General features: G+C 44.1%; 1 protein-coding gene and 1 long non-coding RNA gene across 5 annotated transcripts in view; one reads left to right on the forward strand and one right to left on the reverse strand.

The window, feature by feature from the left end:
- The window catches only part of ZNF76 (zinc finger protein 76), a 28,756-nt gene extending 18,708 nt beyond the window's left edge, over window positions 1-10,048 (reverse strand). For 2 of the 4 annotated variants that reach the window (XM_018038782.1, XM_018038780.1), the window contains exon 1: window positions 9,709-9,836. The gene's annotated coding sequence lies outside the window, so the exon portion shown is untranslated. Of the gene's footprint in view, window positions 1-9,708 lie in introns of all 4 variants that reach the window. The other 2 variants (XM_018038781.1, XM_018038779.1) reach the window with 1 other exon arrangement.
- The window catches only part of LOC106503482, an 88,957-nt gene continuing 84,627 nt past the window's right edge, over window positions 10,097-14,426 (forward strand). Inside the window, exon 1 of the long non-coding RNA XR_001917081.1 lies at window positions 10,097-10,278. This is a non-coding gene — a long non-coding RNA (uncharacterized LOC106503482). The remainder of the gene's footprint in view (window positions 10,279-14,426) is intronic.

Raw genomic sequence — 14,426 nt, forward strand, 5'->3', positions numbered from 1 at the left:
GTGCTTCTCCACTATGTCATGGTTCAGATCTAATCTGATCCACACCTAGGCAGGGCTTCGCCTGGACTATAGGCACCTGTTTGCTAGTCTATCATTTTCTGCTAACCCGAATTCTGGGAACATTTGAAATAAGGGTTTCTGGACTCTGTCAGCCCAGACGGTAACAGAGGAACCAAAAAAAGAAAACATTTGCTTGGAAACAGAGAAATGTTCAACTTTGGGGAAAAAATGACAATTTTCACTCAGATAATTACTAATGTGGAAATACAGAAAACTTCTCAGAAAGGACAAAGTGACATTAGGTTGGGAGGGACAAAGACTGAGGGAGTCAAGCGGCAAACAAATAAGAAGCAGATTTGGAAGGCTGTAGTAAAATGATTCAGTATTTGTTATTATAGAAAAAGACTTCAGTGCACACACAAAACCCGTAGTGAAACAGGCTTGGTTCTGTGGGTTTCCAAAAACTAAAGAGAAAACAGGAAATTAATAACAGAAACACATTTAAAACATCAGCTAAACATCTCTTTCCAAAAGGCACACTGATGTTAAAAGCCCAAAGTGCTTTTTAGTATGGTTCCTATTTGGCTACTGCCATTTTACAAGTTTGAATTAGTCACAGAAAAGGGTGGGCAAAATAGATTATTTTTAATTCCAAAAAAGCCAATGAAAATACAGTCTCCTTTACTGCAGAATGGCATTCATTTAAACTAAAACAGATAACGTAAAAATCTAATTTTCAGACAAATGTTTAAGTGAATTTAACACCTTAGTTTGTAAACACTCAACAGAGCAATCACGGCTTAGTTTCAAACTCACCTTTAGTCCATGAAAAAAAAAGTCCAGAAAAAAAGGCAATTTGGAAGGGTTATCCTAAAGATATCACTTTATATCAACAAACAAATTAATACAGATATGAGGAGGTTACATTTGAATTGTTACTGGAATTCAGCTTGGGGTCACTGCGTGCTTGAGAAGGGCTATTCGACAGTTTCAGAAGGGACTGGATCATCACAGTTATTTAGAAACATGTTATTTAAAACCACTGGGACAAAAAGGTTAAATTTATATTATCAGTTAATCAAAATGGAATAATATCCAGATCTCAAACAGGAAGAGGAGGTAGTTTTGGCCCTTTGATAAGAAATCTAAGTCAGAAGAGTTGGCTTTAAAAAACCCTCAGCATTAGGGGGAAATATTAAAGAAATAAAATATAAGGCATGATATTAAAAACACATATAACTTATAAATAACTACTAAGGAACTACTGCACAGCGCAGGAAACTAATAATCTGTAATGATCTATGTGGGAAAAGAATCGAAAAAAGTGCAGATATATGCACATGTATAACTGATTCACTTTGTTGTTTGGCAGAAACACAACATTGTAATCAACTATACTCCAATAAAATAAAAAAAAACACATGTAACTGAACTGTACACTTAAAAATGGATAAGATGGCGAATTTTACGTTCTGTGTATTTTACCACAATAAAAGAAAACTAGGTGGAGAAAAGGCCACAGCAGACACTTACAAACCTCCAAGAATAATACTAAATTTCCCCTGGACAAATAAGGCTACAATATGAATCCACACAAGCCAAAAAACACTAATACTAAGTAAACAACACACAAAAACGGTTCATTCTCATTTGTAATTAAAGAACAAGAAACAATCATCATGATGATATTATACTTTTGAATTACCAACAATCAAAGCGAAAGTATTCACAGCCAATAAACAATGACATATCACTACACACCTATCACAGGAGCTGAAAATCCAAAACACTGAAAACTCCAAATGCTGGTGGGAATGCAAAATGGCATAGGAAAATGGTACTGTGGAAGACAGTTTGGCAGTTTCTTACAAAGCTAAACATATTCTTACAATAAGATCCAGAAATCCTATTCCTAGGTATTTACCCAAATGAGTTGAAAACTTATGTCTACAGAAAAACCTGCACATGGCTGTTTATAGCAGCTTTATTCATAATTGCCTCAAACTGGAAGCAATCAAGACATCCTTCAATAAACAAACTGTGGTACATTCATACTATGGAACATTACTTAGCAATAAAAAGAAAAGTTATTAAGTCATGAAAAGACATAGAGGAACCTTAAAATACACTTTGCTAAGTCAAAGAAGCCAGTCTGAAAAGGTTACATACAGTATCATTCTAATGATATGATATTCTGGAAAAGAAAAAACTTACAGAGACAGTGAAATGATCAGTGGTTGTCAAGCGTGCAGGGGAAGGAGGGGAGGGATGAATAGGCAGAGCATAAGACATTTTTAGAGCAGTGAAACTATTCTGCATAAGTCTGTAATGGTGGATACTTGATATTGTACACCTGTCAAAAGCCAGAGTGTACAACACAAAGAGTGAGCCATATAGACTTAATAATAATGCCTCCACATCGGTTCATCAATTGTAGCAGATATACCCCACCAATGTAAGATGCTAACTGGGGGAAACTGGGAGGGTTAGGGTTAAGGGGTGCGTAAAAAGGGAGTATACAGGGACTCTCTGTACTTTGTTTAGTTTTTCTATAAACCTAAAACTGCTCTAAGAAATAGTCTATTAATTAAAAAAAAAAAGAAATATCCAACCATCGATGTTGGCAAGCGCAGGAGAGGCAGGCGCAAGTGAGCATTGCTGATGGCACTATAGGGGCTGCAGGTTCTCCAGAGAACAATCCGTCAGTGCTTAACCCCACCAGAAAACGCTCAGGCGCTGAGGTCTAACATCCATCCCAGAAAAAGGCAGGACAGAAAACAAGAGCTACTTGCACAAGATGCTGCTTCCATACCTACTCTCACTTTGCGAGTGACCTGTTCATTCAAAGCTGAAAGTGTTAGTCGCTTAGTCGTGTCTGATTCTTTGGGACCCTATGGACTATAGCCCGCCATGCTCCTCTGTCCATGGGATTCTCCAGGCAAGAATACTGGAGTGGGTTGCCATTCCCTTCTCCAGGGATCTTGTTGATTAAGATGGGCTATGCTGCCGCTGCTGCTGCTAAGTTGCTTCAGTCGTGTCCGACTCTGTGTGACCCCAGATATGGCAGCCCACCAGGCTCCCCCGTCCCTGGGATTCTCCAGGCAAGAATGCAGGAGTGGGTTGCCATTTCCTTCTCCAATGCATGAAAGTGAAAAGTGAAAGTAAAGTCGCTCAGTCATGTCCGACTCCTAGCGACCCCATGGACTGCACCCCACCAGGCTCCTCTGTCCATGGGATTTGCCAGGCAAGAGTACTGGAGTGGGTTGCCATTGCCTTCTCTGGAGATGGGCTGTATCTTGTATTTTTAAAAAATATTACTATTCACTGTGCCACAAGGCATACAGAATGCAGATCTTAGTTCCCTGACCAGGAATTGAACCTGTGCCCCCTGCAACGGAAGCACAGAGTCCTAACCTGTCCTAACCACTGAACTGCCAAAGTCCTTTTATCTTATATTCTTGTTTAGTTGGTCAGAGACTCTCCTTAAATAGAAACATAAACATCTAAATGACACAGGATAAGATGTTTGTGCTTCCAGATGCAGTGAAGGGATTACTCTGCCAGTTATGTTATTTTTCCCTTAAACTTAACTCTTTTGGGATGAAAATAACACACTCCTACTTACTGTTAAACTGCTAATAATTCAAGTTCTTAGAGAGCAAGCATTTCGGCTTAATTAGCACCTTACAAAGAATGTGCCCACAGATGCTAAATGAATAGCACTACTAGGTCACATAGCTCAAATTTGAATCCTAAATCAGCTCCACTTATTGTGAATCAGATCTGATTGAAACTTCTGAGATTGGCTTTGAAACCCTTCATCTACCGCAGAGACATAAGCTCCCTAGAAGAAGTTCCTGGCAGAAGAGTAAATGCTGAGTGAAGAGGGAAGGAACTGAACCCCACCGTCCCAGCTCTTTCTCCAGCCCCAGATGGATGCCCACTTTTTCCTCACTTGAATTACCACCTTGCCTCATCTATGACAGCCACAGTTTTCTCCCAGACCCAGTTCAAGAACAAGATTTCCCTGGCCAACACCACACTAGACCGACCGTCAGACCCCAGCCACTTCTTCCACACTCAGCAATGAAGTTACTACACCAGGCGGCTCGTCTGCAGTGTTCCATGAGGGCACGGATATATCTCCCTGTCATTGGATCCTCTGTGTCCAGAGCCCAGAACATGGCAAGCATTCACTGGGTATTGCTTGAGTGAAGGAACGGAGGACTCAGCACCAATAACATTACCCTGTGTAGAGCTCAGCAGTTTCCAACATGCTCTCAGATATACAGATACATTATCTCACTAGCTCTAAGCATTGCTTCATCAACTCTCACAGCGGGAGGGGCTGAGAAGACAGCTCATAGTCTAAAGCAGTCATTCTGCAAATGAAGAGACAGAGGCCAGAGCTGCCAGAGGAGTCCCCAGAGGATCACATGGCTACCCGGGGGGCAGAGCTGAGCCTCACACCGGAGCCCTCAGTGTCCTTCCACTCTGCGCCTTTGTCTCTGGCCTGGTAACAGTGTTTTTTCAGTTCCCAGAAGGGTAGACATTCACCAAGTCGAGGAGACTTGTGTATCTAGCTGCTTACTCAATATTTCCATGTCCCCAAACACTTCAAACTTGACATATTCAAAAGTGAACCCCGCAGCTCCCTTCCTTGCTGTGTGCCCTTCTTCCAGGCTCCCGCTTTTCAGTAAATGGGAACTCCACTGTTAAACCGCTCGGGCCAAAAGTGACAGCGCAATCCTCAACTCCTCTATTTCTTTCGTATGCCACTTCCAATCCTTCAGCAAATCCTACTGGCTCCTCTTTCAAAACATATCCAGAATTCAAGCACTTCTCACGCTTCGGCTTTTTACTTTGGGTCCGAGCTACCCACTTTTCTTGCCTGGACTATAGCAGTAGTTCCATAATCAGTTTCCTTCCTTCCACTCTTGCCCCACTACAGCTTATTCTCAACATAGCAGCCAGAATGATCTTTTATGTCAGATCATGTCACTTACGTGCCTCGAACCCTCCAATGGCTCCCATCTCATTCACAATTCACAAAAAATCCATGGGCCTATAAGGCCTAATAAGATTTACCACAAATCTCCTCCCACCCACATCTCTTGCTGTGTTTCTCCTCTCTCACCCTCCTACAGCCATAATGACTGGTGTCCTCACATCTCCTGAACATATGAGGCATATTCTTGCCTCAGGGCCTCTGCACTTGCTCTCTGACAGCAGAGGGAATATACTTCCCTCAGATAAATGCCTGGCTCACCCCTTAACTTCCTTTGGGTCTTTGCTTAGATGTTACCTTTCAGTGAGACCTTCCTTGACCACCCTAATAAAATTTAATACCCTGACTTCTGGTACTCTTTATCTTCCTTCTCTGCTTAATTTTCTCCATATATATTTTACTTGTTTATCATGTGCTTCTGCTTCATCCCAACAGGTGAGCTACTTAAATCCTGGAGTTTTGTTTTATTCACTACTCTTATCCCTGGTACTAGAAAAGTACCTGGCTTCTAGCAGATATTCAGCAAACATTAGCGGAATGAATGAACGAGTAAATGAATGAATGAATGAACATCCTTACCTTTAGAATCTCCCAGTGGTCTAAAGGGTTCAGGCCAGAAGGGGAAGACCCTGGTTGAGCTCTGACCTCTCCCTCACTCCCCGCACAGCTTCTCCTTCTTCTTAGGTCCAGCCCAGTCCCTTACTACAAGAAACCAGGTCTGGGCTGGAAAGCAAGGCAGGACCAGGGCAACAGGTGCTTGTTGCCAGGATGGTACGATTCTGCATAGTGCTAATTTTTGGCTTTGGCTTCCTGATACCTCATAAACAGAAGAGGTCAAAAATAGGTTGGGACTAGATAGCAGTACTGACTCAGTTTAACAGCAACTCATCTGCTTTGACATATCTTTCAAGGAACGGTGCTAAACTTGCACGTGTTCACCTAGCTGTCCTCTTCTTCTTTCTCAAACTCTTTATTATGGATTTCAAACATGCAGAATAGTAGAAAGAATAGTATAATGAACTCCATGAACCCATTACCCAAATTCAACAATTACCAACATTATGTCAATTTGGTTTCTTCTATTCTCTGTCTCTGCAACCCCCACTAAATACTTCATGAAGCTGTTTTCTTGAGAACTGATCTACATATGACACACTCTGGTCTTGTTAACACTGTATTCTAGTAACTATATCACCCAATTTCTCTAGTCTTACCAGAAATACAGTTTAAAAAAAAGCACTTACACCCATTCTCTCACCAAAGCAATGACTAAAAAAGGAAGTATCTAAATTCCAGACTGTTCAAATCAAGGGACTTGCCACTTATCATGTTTGGAGGGATTTGGGAAGAAGGGTTTCGTAGCTACAAAATAGATGTAGACATGAGCTGTTTTCACTTGTTTGTATCTGAGGCAGAATTTCTGAATGAGCTTGTTCAATCCAGTAAGTGTTTACTGACTACCTGCTACATATGAGGGACAGGATTAAGACGACAGAGGATAAGAAAACCCAGCCTCTGTTCTTAAGGAAATCACAGTTGTGGGGTGGAGGATGGGTGTTGGGTGAGAAAAGTGCAGTAGGAATAACTAACATCCAAGGCAGAATACATTCTAGCCTGAGAGATTAAACAAACCCAAGGTGAAAGTTCCTTTAAAAAAAATCAATTCACAGAATTTGCAGACCCTAAGATTACCTCTTCCTTAACTCTTGGTTTCCCTCTCTGCTGAATTTACTGCTATACAGCCAATACGTGTATTATATGGGATCAGAGAATTCAGTGACCCACAGAATAGACTTTTGGAAGTGGATCTTTCATGTCACATGTTGCTACTTACCATCCAGTCTCCTGGTGGCAGAGAACTGGAAAGTCCTCCCAGGGTTTGGAAAACAATGGGGCTACCTCAAGGCTGACAATCAAAGTGTTCTACTCTTTGAGAGCATATACAACAAGGAGCTTCATAAACAGAAGAGACTGTCAAGGAGACATGGCTAGATGGATTCAGAAGGACTTCCAAGAACCCTCTCCTGGCTACCTAAAGGACTGTGATCTTAGTGATCTATTATCAGAAGAGTGCAGCTCTTTGGACAAACCAATGAGGTTTGGTTGGCCAGGGTGTGTAGGAAGGAGAAAGTGTCTGGTCATTCATATCCCCCTGGAATTAGATGCACAGGAGAGTGGAAGAAGGGCAGAATTAAGATGGAAGAAAGGTTTACATCATAATCAGTGTTACCAAGATTGGTGAGGTGAGGATGCATCAGAGAAAAAGAGTAAGGTAGGAAAAAGGCACTGTGAGAATGGATGGGGCACAGGAATAGGGATAAGGAAAGGGACGATTCTGGTTTGAAAAGGAGATCACTGATGGAAGTGAGAAAGATGCCATGTGATCCAAGAATCTTGAGAGGTAGGCTCTCCCAAGATACTGAACAGGAGGGACCTTTGTGAAAAGGAGCGACCTTTGAATGGGAGGGTGTACAGATTATGAAGGATGGGTTCCCACTGGAATGGAAAGGGGTCACTTCACTGAAGCCGGGTGAAGTGGTCACTAGATAAAGGTTTTGGGTAATAGGATGTAGCTATGGATGGCAGAAGGGAGGCAGCTGGACACTCATAAGAGATTGGAAATCTCTTATTTATATGAATACCTGGGGGTAAGCAGACTTAGGATGAGAGGATTGGGGTAAAGTGCCAGTGAGATGGGAGATGCCTTAGGATAAGCGGGAGCTCCAAGGACTCATAGGGTGAGAGGATATTTGGACAAAGGATAAAGAGAGGTACTAAGGTGCAGGGGTCTCAGGACACTTGGGGTCAGAAGTTATGAATAATGGTTTGAGGAAGACACCAAGCCATGTGGCAAAGGTTAATATTAATAGAAACTTTGGAGGTCATGGCAAGTGTTGATGTTGGGCTAGGAATTGTTAGAAAATAAGGAACAAGGGGCTGAGGGTAACCTGGAAACCCAGGTAGGTTTAGGAGCTACGGATCATAAAAGTTTTGAAGATCTTAGGTTCAGATGCCAGCTCTGCTACTCATCTGTGTGAGTTCCAGGTTCGTCATTTGTTTAAAACTAAACCAAAACAAACAAAGTATGGGAGATAGTGGTAGACAAAGGAAGAATCACGTCTTGGGTTTGTGAAGGGAAAACTTAATTTACACATACAAAGCGTGGTACACAGTAGGTGCTCAGCACGAAGTGCTTATCTTCATTAAGGAGATACCAGAGTCAAGAGCCAAAAAAGTGAGGAGGCCATAGGAGATCTACGAGGACAGGGACCCCAAGAGCTCAGGGGTATAAAGATAATGCAAAGTGTGAGCCCTGCATTCATTATCTGCTGACTCCCTAGCACCCAGGGTGGAGTTAAGACCCATAAGAGCTTCTCAGCATATACTTAAGGGCTCCCTTAGGCTAGGCTTGGTGCCAAGTGCTTGAATACCTCAAGCACTACTGCTATCCTCCAGGAGGAGAGGTGACAACTGAAGCTAAAAGATATGCCCAAGGCACCATAGCTTAAGGGCCAGAGTCAAACCAGAGGAGGTCTCTAATCACATCAATACCCCAAGCTGAAATACTCTTATATCCTGCTTTGCAAACATGTTAACTGATGAGGCTTGATCAAGGGAAATGGGTACAGCCTATTGTGTAGGGAGTCACAGGAGTGAAGGAATAAGGTTAAGAAGTGAGTGGATCCTGGGGTAAGGTTATAACAGCAAACTTCTAGCTAGGAATACAAAAATGATTGCAAACAAATATTATCTTGATTGAGAATTCTAGAACTTCACAGCTGGAAGGAAACTGAGGTCATTTAACCCAACCTTACCATAATAGAGATGAGAAACTCAGGTCCAGAGAGAGGAAAGGACTTCTAGTGGCAGAGCTAAGACGAATCTGGGACCACATACTCAATCCAGATTCTCTGATGCCTCCAACTACATCTGCTTCATATTCATCTCTATAGTTTCCTGGGCACCAGATCTGTGCTACGGCACTTGTTAAGTCACGTGCTGGTTGACACTGGGGGGCTGAAGTGCAGACAGGGACGTCAGCGGAGGTGACTTCAGGATGGAGGGGGAACATGGAATGAGGTCATGAAGTTACAGGGAAAAGAATGGATTATCAGATATTGAGGGTTACCTAGAAGATGAGTGGGTGAGAAACTATTTTAGACGGCTGAGTTTAGGAGTTACCAGAAAAGGTTTGAGGGGAGTCACCAAGTTTGTGTGTGTGGGGGAATACAGGGTAGAACTGGACGGGTTACCAGACTAGTGGAGTCAGTAAGGTTTGAGGGGATGTGGGGATGTCTGGTCATCAGTCACTGGTTCAGAGCTGGGGGAGTCACTGTGTTGGTGGGCCCCTGGGCAGTGCCGAGGAAGTTCCTGGATTGACCAGAGTCAATGAGTAAGAAGTGAGGATTAGCTGGTGAGGTCTTAGGGTCACTGGGTGGGGGGTCAGAGATGGGGGCGGGCGCAGTCACACGGTGGGGTGTGGGAGTCACAGGGCAGGAGTCGCAGGGCGGAATTGCGGGGCAGGGATGGGGCCCGGGGCCCGAGGTGCGGGAGGGCCAGGCCGCCGACCAGCAGTCCGGCCACCGAGCTACAGGGCCAGAGGAGGGTGGGCACGCCAGGCTCGGGACCTTCCCGGGACCCTGCGCCCACCCGGCCTCCCACCTGGGCACGGTGGACCCACTCTTCCCGCAGCCACCAACCTGACAGCCCCCGAGGGCGACTCCGCCGACAGACCGCCATGCACCGGGCCCCGCCACCAGCGCCGGCCCCGCAACCCGCCTGCGCCATAGCCCGCCCGCCCGCGAGCCGCTTGCCTCGCGCGATATCCAGGTTCCAGGGCCGCCGCACTTTTCCTCTCCTCTCGGCGGGCCTCCACCGAGCCCGGGAACCCGTATAGAAAATACAGGGCAGGCTCCACCCCGCACCCCGAGTCGCGGCGGCTGCCGTCTCGCTTATCCCGGTTCCCGGGCCGCCGGAGCCCGGGCGGCCGGGGTCTCGAACGGTGCCCCTCAGAGCCCCGCCCCGCCCCCCGACCCGGGTGACGCGCCGCCCGCCAGGCTGGGCGCCCGGGGAGGGCGTGATGACGTCACGACGCCCCGGTCAGGGCCTGGGCGCGGCTCGCGAGCCGGGTCGTCTCTATAGCAATGAGGAGCCGCCACCTGTTCCTTTGAAGAGGGGACTCGGTCACCTGAGGCCTCAGGCGGGCGCGGGGAGGAGTCCGAGGCCCCGCGGGCTCTGCGCCGTCACGTCGGCCGCCTGCGGGCGAGAAGGTGCGCTCCTGGTGCCGGGGAGGGCCGGAGGGGCAGATTGTGAGGGAAGCCCTGCCTCTCCTCAGGGCTCAGAGCCGCCAGGCGGCCTCCTGCGCCTTTAGGGTCCTGAGGCGCTTTGCTGTGCGCAGTCAGCACGCACTGCCTGCGACCTTCGACCCACCCCCTGAAGGAAGCAACTGCAGGTATTACTAGCACCTTACTGAGAAGGACGACGTCGAGGAGCCGTGAGGGACTCGCCTGTTTAGGGAGTGCGCCCTGACGGTCCTCTCGGGTTCTCTCACTCTCATTCCCCCGTCAGTCCCACCCCGGCCTCAAAACCAGCTACTACTGATCCTCGTAGGTTCGTTTCGGGGTGAACAAAGCCAGGGCCTTTTATAGATTCCCCCTGTCACCAGGAGGGACTATGATTGGAGGATTTTCAAACAAAGTAAAAGAGAGTGTTTGGTAAAAATAAATAAAAGAGAGAAGTTAGATGAGGAACTGGTAAAAGTTGCCTCTTAGAAGAGGAATTGGGTGACTGGACGAATGAGGTGAGAAGCTTTACCCTCTCTGTCCTTTTAGACTTTAACTCCTTTCTTTTGTCTCCTCTCTCCCCTCCCCCCCAAAAACTTTTAACTTAAAAAAAATTTTTTTGAAGGCAGTATTCCAATAAACTAGAAACGTTTACAAAGTACTGTGTTTGGGGTCTGTGGTAGCTAAAGATGCCATAGGAGGCATGGGTGATTGCTTTCCACAAAGCCTCCCTTTCAGTTTTAGACATTCTCTGTTCCGCATCTTCCTAGTTTGGGCACCACAGTTCCAGAGATGGAACTGGGGCTATAGTTCTCATCAAGTTCTCGGCTTAGGGGGGCGTGAGTGACAATTGATGGCCTATTCTTGTGGTTAATAATTAATCCTTTCTATGTGCTGTGTGTTAAGTTGCTTCACTCTTATGGGACTCTCTGCGACCCTATGGGGGTCAGAGGAGCCAGCCCCTCTGACCATGGGATTCTCCAGGGAAGAGTACTGGATTTGGTGGCTGTGCCCTCCCTCCGGGGGATCTTCCCTTCCAGGGATCGAGCACCTGTCTCCTATCTCCTGCACTGGCATACAGATTCTTTACGCTAGCGCCACCTGGGAAGTCCCAATCCTTTCTATACCTCCCGGTACAGAAATAAGCAGCCTGACCTTTAAGGTGCCCCCTCCCTGTTCCTTTTTGGTGGAAGTTTAACAAGTTATTTTATTAACTTTTATTAACTTTACCTAGATAGAGAATATAGTAGCTTGTCCTGTAGCATAAACTTCTGGATAGGCATAGAGCAGAGACTAATACTCAGGTGTCCTAATTTGTACCCCCACCACCTTTTTCTATAATGAAATACATCTAAACTTTCTCATATTCCTTGCAGATCCTAATCTGGTAATCACATCTCTTACACAACAAAAACTGTGGGAAACCAGTGTCTGAATTTGAAGTATTAGGATTCTGATGATGGGTAATTTCAGGTACTCAGGAGAACTGGGGAGAAATATAATTTGGAATGCAGGATCGAAGATCATTTCTAGCAGGTTCTGTTCTACCTTTGAACCCCATCTCCACAATATACAGTATAGCCTGATGGTCTTCAGACATTTTTAAAAATGGACTCTGTAAAAGAATTTGAAAGAACTATGTATCTCCTTGTTCATTCCTAAGTTGACACCTAAATTTTCCATCATATAAATACTTGTAGAGGATGTAATTTCTGACTAACTGCAAATTTTGATGTTTTAAACTAAAACCATTATATCATTCTTAAATGTATTTGCCGCTGCTAAGTCGCTTCAGTCATGTCCGACTCTGTGCGACCCCATAGACAGCAGCCCACCAGGCTCTCCCATCCCTGGGATTCTCCAGGCAAGAACACTGGAGTGAGTTGCCATTTCCTTCTCCAATGCATGAAAGTGGAAAGTGAAAGTGAAGTCGCTTAGTCGTGTCCGACTCTTCGAGACCCTATGGACTGCAGCCTACCAGGCTTCTCCGTCCATGGGATTTTCCAGGCAAGAGTACTGGAGTGGGGTGCCATTGCCTTCTCCACTTAAATGTATCTAGTGGACTGCAAATACCCTAAATATTTGATGCCCACCAGCATCCATTTAATTATATATGAACAAGTTCTTCTTTAACAAATTTTAGATGGTTCCCTTTATTTACAATTTATTTAAATTTTATATGGTTCCTCTTCTTATTGAACTCCTAATTCACTTCCCCTAGAAATTTATCCTAATTTGTATATTTGTATGCTTTAAAGTCTTTTATTGATCACTGTTACCTTCTTTGCAACAAAATTGAGTATATATTTAAGTTTGTTGCTTATGACCATAGGCTTTGTTGTAAAGTTTCTTGTGAATCAGATTGTTAGTACACAATTTATTAAGCAATATAAATATATTACATATTTTTATAACTTGTGAAACTGAAAAAAGTACAATTTTTATTAAAAACGTATCTCTTAATGAAAAATATGGTGTTTTTCCTCAATTAGTTTAGGAGTTCCTGGACTAATATTACCTAATGGTGGAAGGAGATAAGGTGCAATAACAGTTCTCTATGTATGCTCAGTCATGTCCAATGACTCTTTGAGAACCAATGGACTATAGCTCGCTAGGCTCCTCTGCCCATGGAATTTTCCAGGTGAAAATACTGTAGTAGGTTGGCATTTTCTACTCCAGGGAATTATCCTGACCCAGGGATTGAACTCATATCTCTTGTGTCCCCTGCATAGGCAAGTGGATTCCTTAGTGCTGTGCCACTAGGGAAGCCCAACAATTCTCTACCTGTTTTTTATTTTTATAGACATAAATGTTGAGAAATGTTCACATTAGGAAAGGAAGAGACTGTTAAAATGATATCCGTAAAGCCTTTGAACTATTTCTGAATTACATGCCAACAATCACAACAATTCCTCATAAGTGTCACATTACCAAATAGACTCCTCCTTTAATTTTATTAAAAATTTTATTTAATTAAAAGAATTGGAAACCACAGATCTTACAAAAGGATTTGTTAGTCGTTTGAGTATCGATTTCAGTCTTATCAAAATAATTATGTCATCTTTTCACTCAGGGGCAGCTAGTTAATCACTGATTTTCATATTTCTTTGCCAATACAATTTTTTGGATAAAATTCCTTTTTTTAAAGGGTGTTCAAATAAGTCTCAAGTTTTATTAAGATCCTCTATAAACACATTTATTTACTACTGAAAATTGAAACAGCACATCAAAAATTTTTATTACATTTCAGCATGGTAACAATGCTCTGGCCAAGCCAACCGATATTTTTTTTACATTCCTTCCACAAGTTAATTTGTTTCAAATTCTTGATACTGAGTTTCATCTTACAGAACTACAGGCTTATGAAACAGGCATTACCTGAGACTTAATCAGTTCAGTTCAGTCGCTGAGTTGTGTCCAACTCTTTGTGACCTCATGAACCACAGCACGTCAGGCCTCCCTGTCCATCACCAACTCCCGGAGTTTACTCAAACTCATGTCCGTTGAGTCGGTGATGCCATCCAGCCATCTTATCCTCTGTCGTTGCCTTCTCCTCCTGCCCTCAATCTTTCCCAGCATCAGGGTCTTTTCAAAAGAGTCAGCTCTTCGCATCAGGCTTGACGTACTCCCTTTTCCTATTTGGAACCAGTCTGTTGTTCCACATCTAGTTTAACTGTTGCTTCCTGACCTGCATACAGGTTTCTCGAGAGGCAGGTCAGGTGGTCTGGTATTCCTATCTCTTGAAGAATTTTCCACAGTTTATTGTGATCCACACAGTTAAAAGCTTTGGCATAGTCAATAGAGCAGAAATAGATGTTTTTCTGGAACTCTTGTGCTTTTTCCATGATCCAGCAGATGTTGGTAATTTGATCTCTGGTTCCTCTGCCTTTTCTAAAACCAGCTTGAACAAGTAGAAGTTCACGGTTCACGTATTGCTGAAGCCTGGCTTGGAGAATTTTGAGCATTACTTTACTAGCATGTGAGATGAGTGCAATTGTGTGGTATTTTGAGCATTCATTCTTTGGCATTGCCTTTCTTTGGGACTGGAATGAAAACTGACCTTTTCCAGTCCTGTGGCCACTGCTGAGTTTTCCAAATTTGCTGGCATATTGAGTGCAGCACTTGCACAGTGTCAT

This window comes from Capra hircus, chromosome 23 (genome assembly GCF_001704415.2).
Source record: "Capra hircus breed San Clemente chromosome 23, ASM170441v1, whole genome shotgun sequence".
NCBI classification, from domain to species: Eukaryota; Metazoa; Chordata; class Mammalia; order Artiodactyla; family Bovidae; genus Capra; species Capra hircus.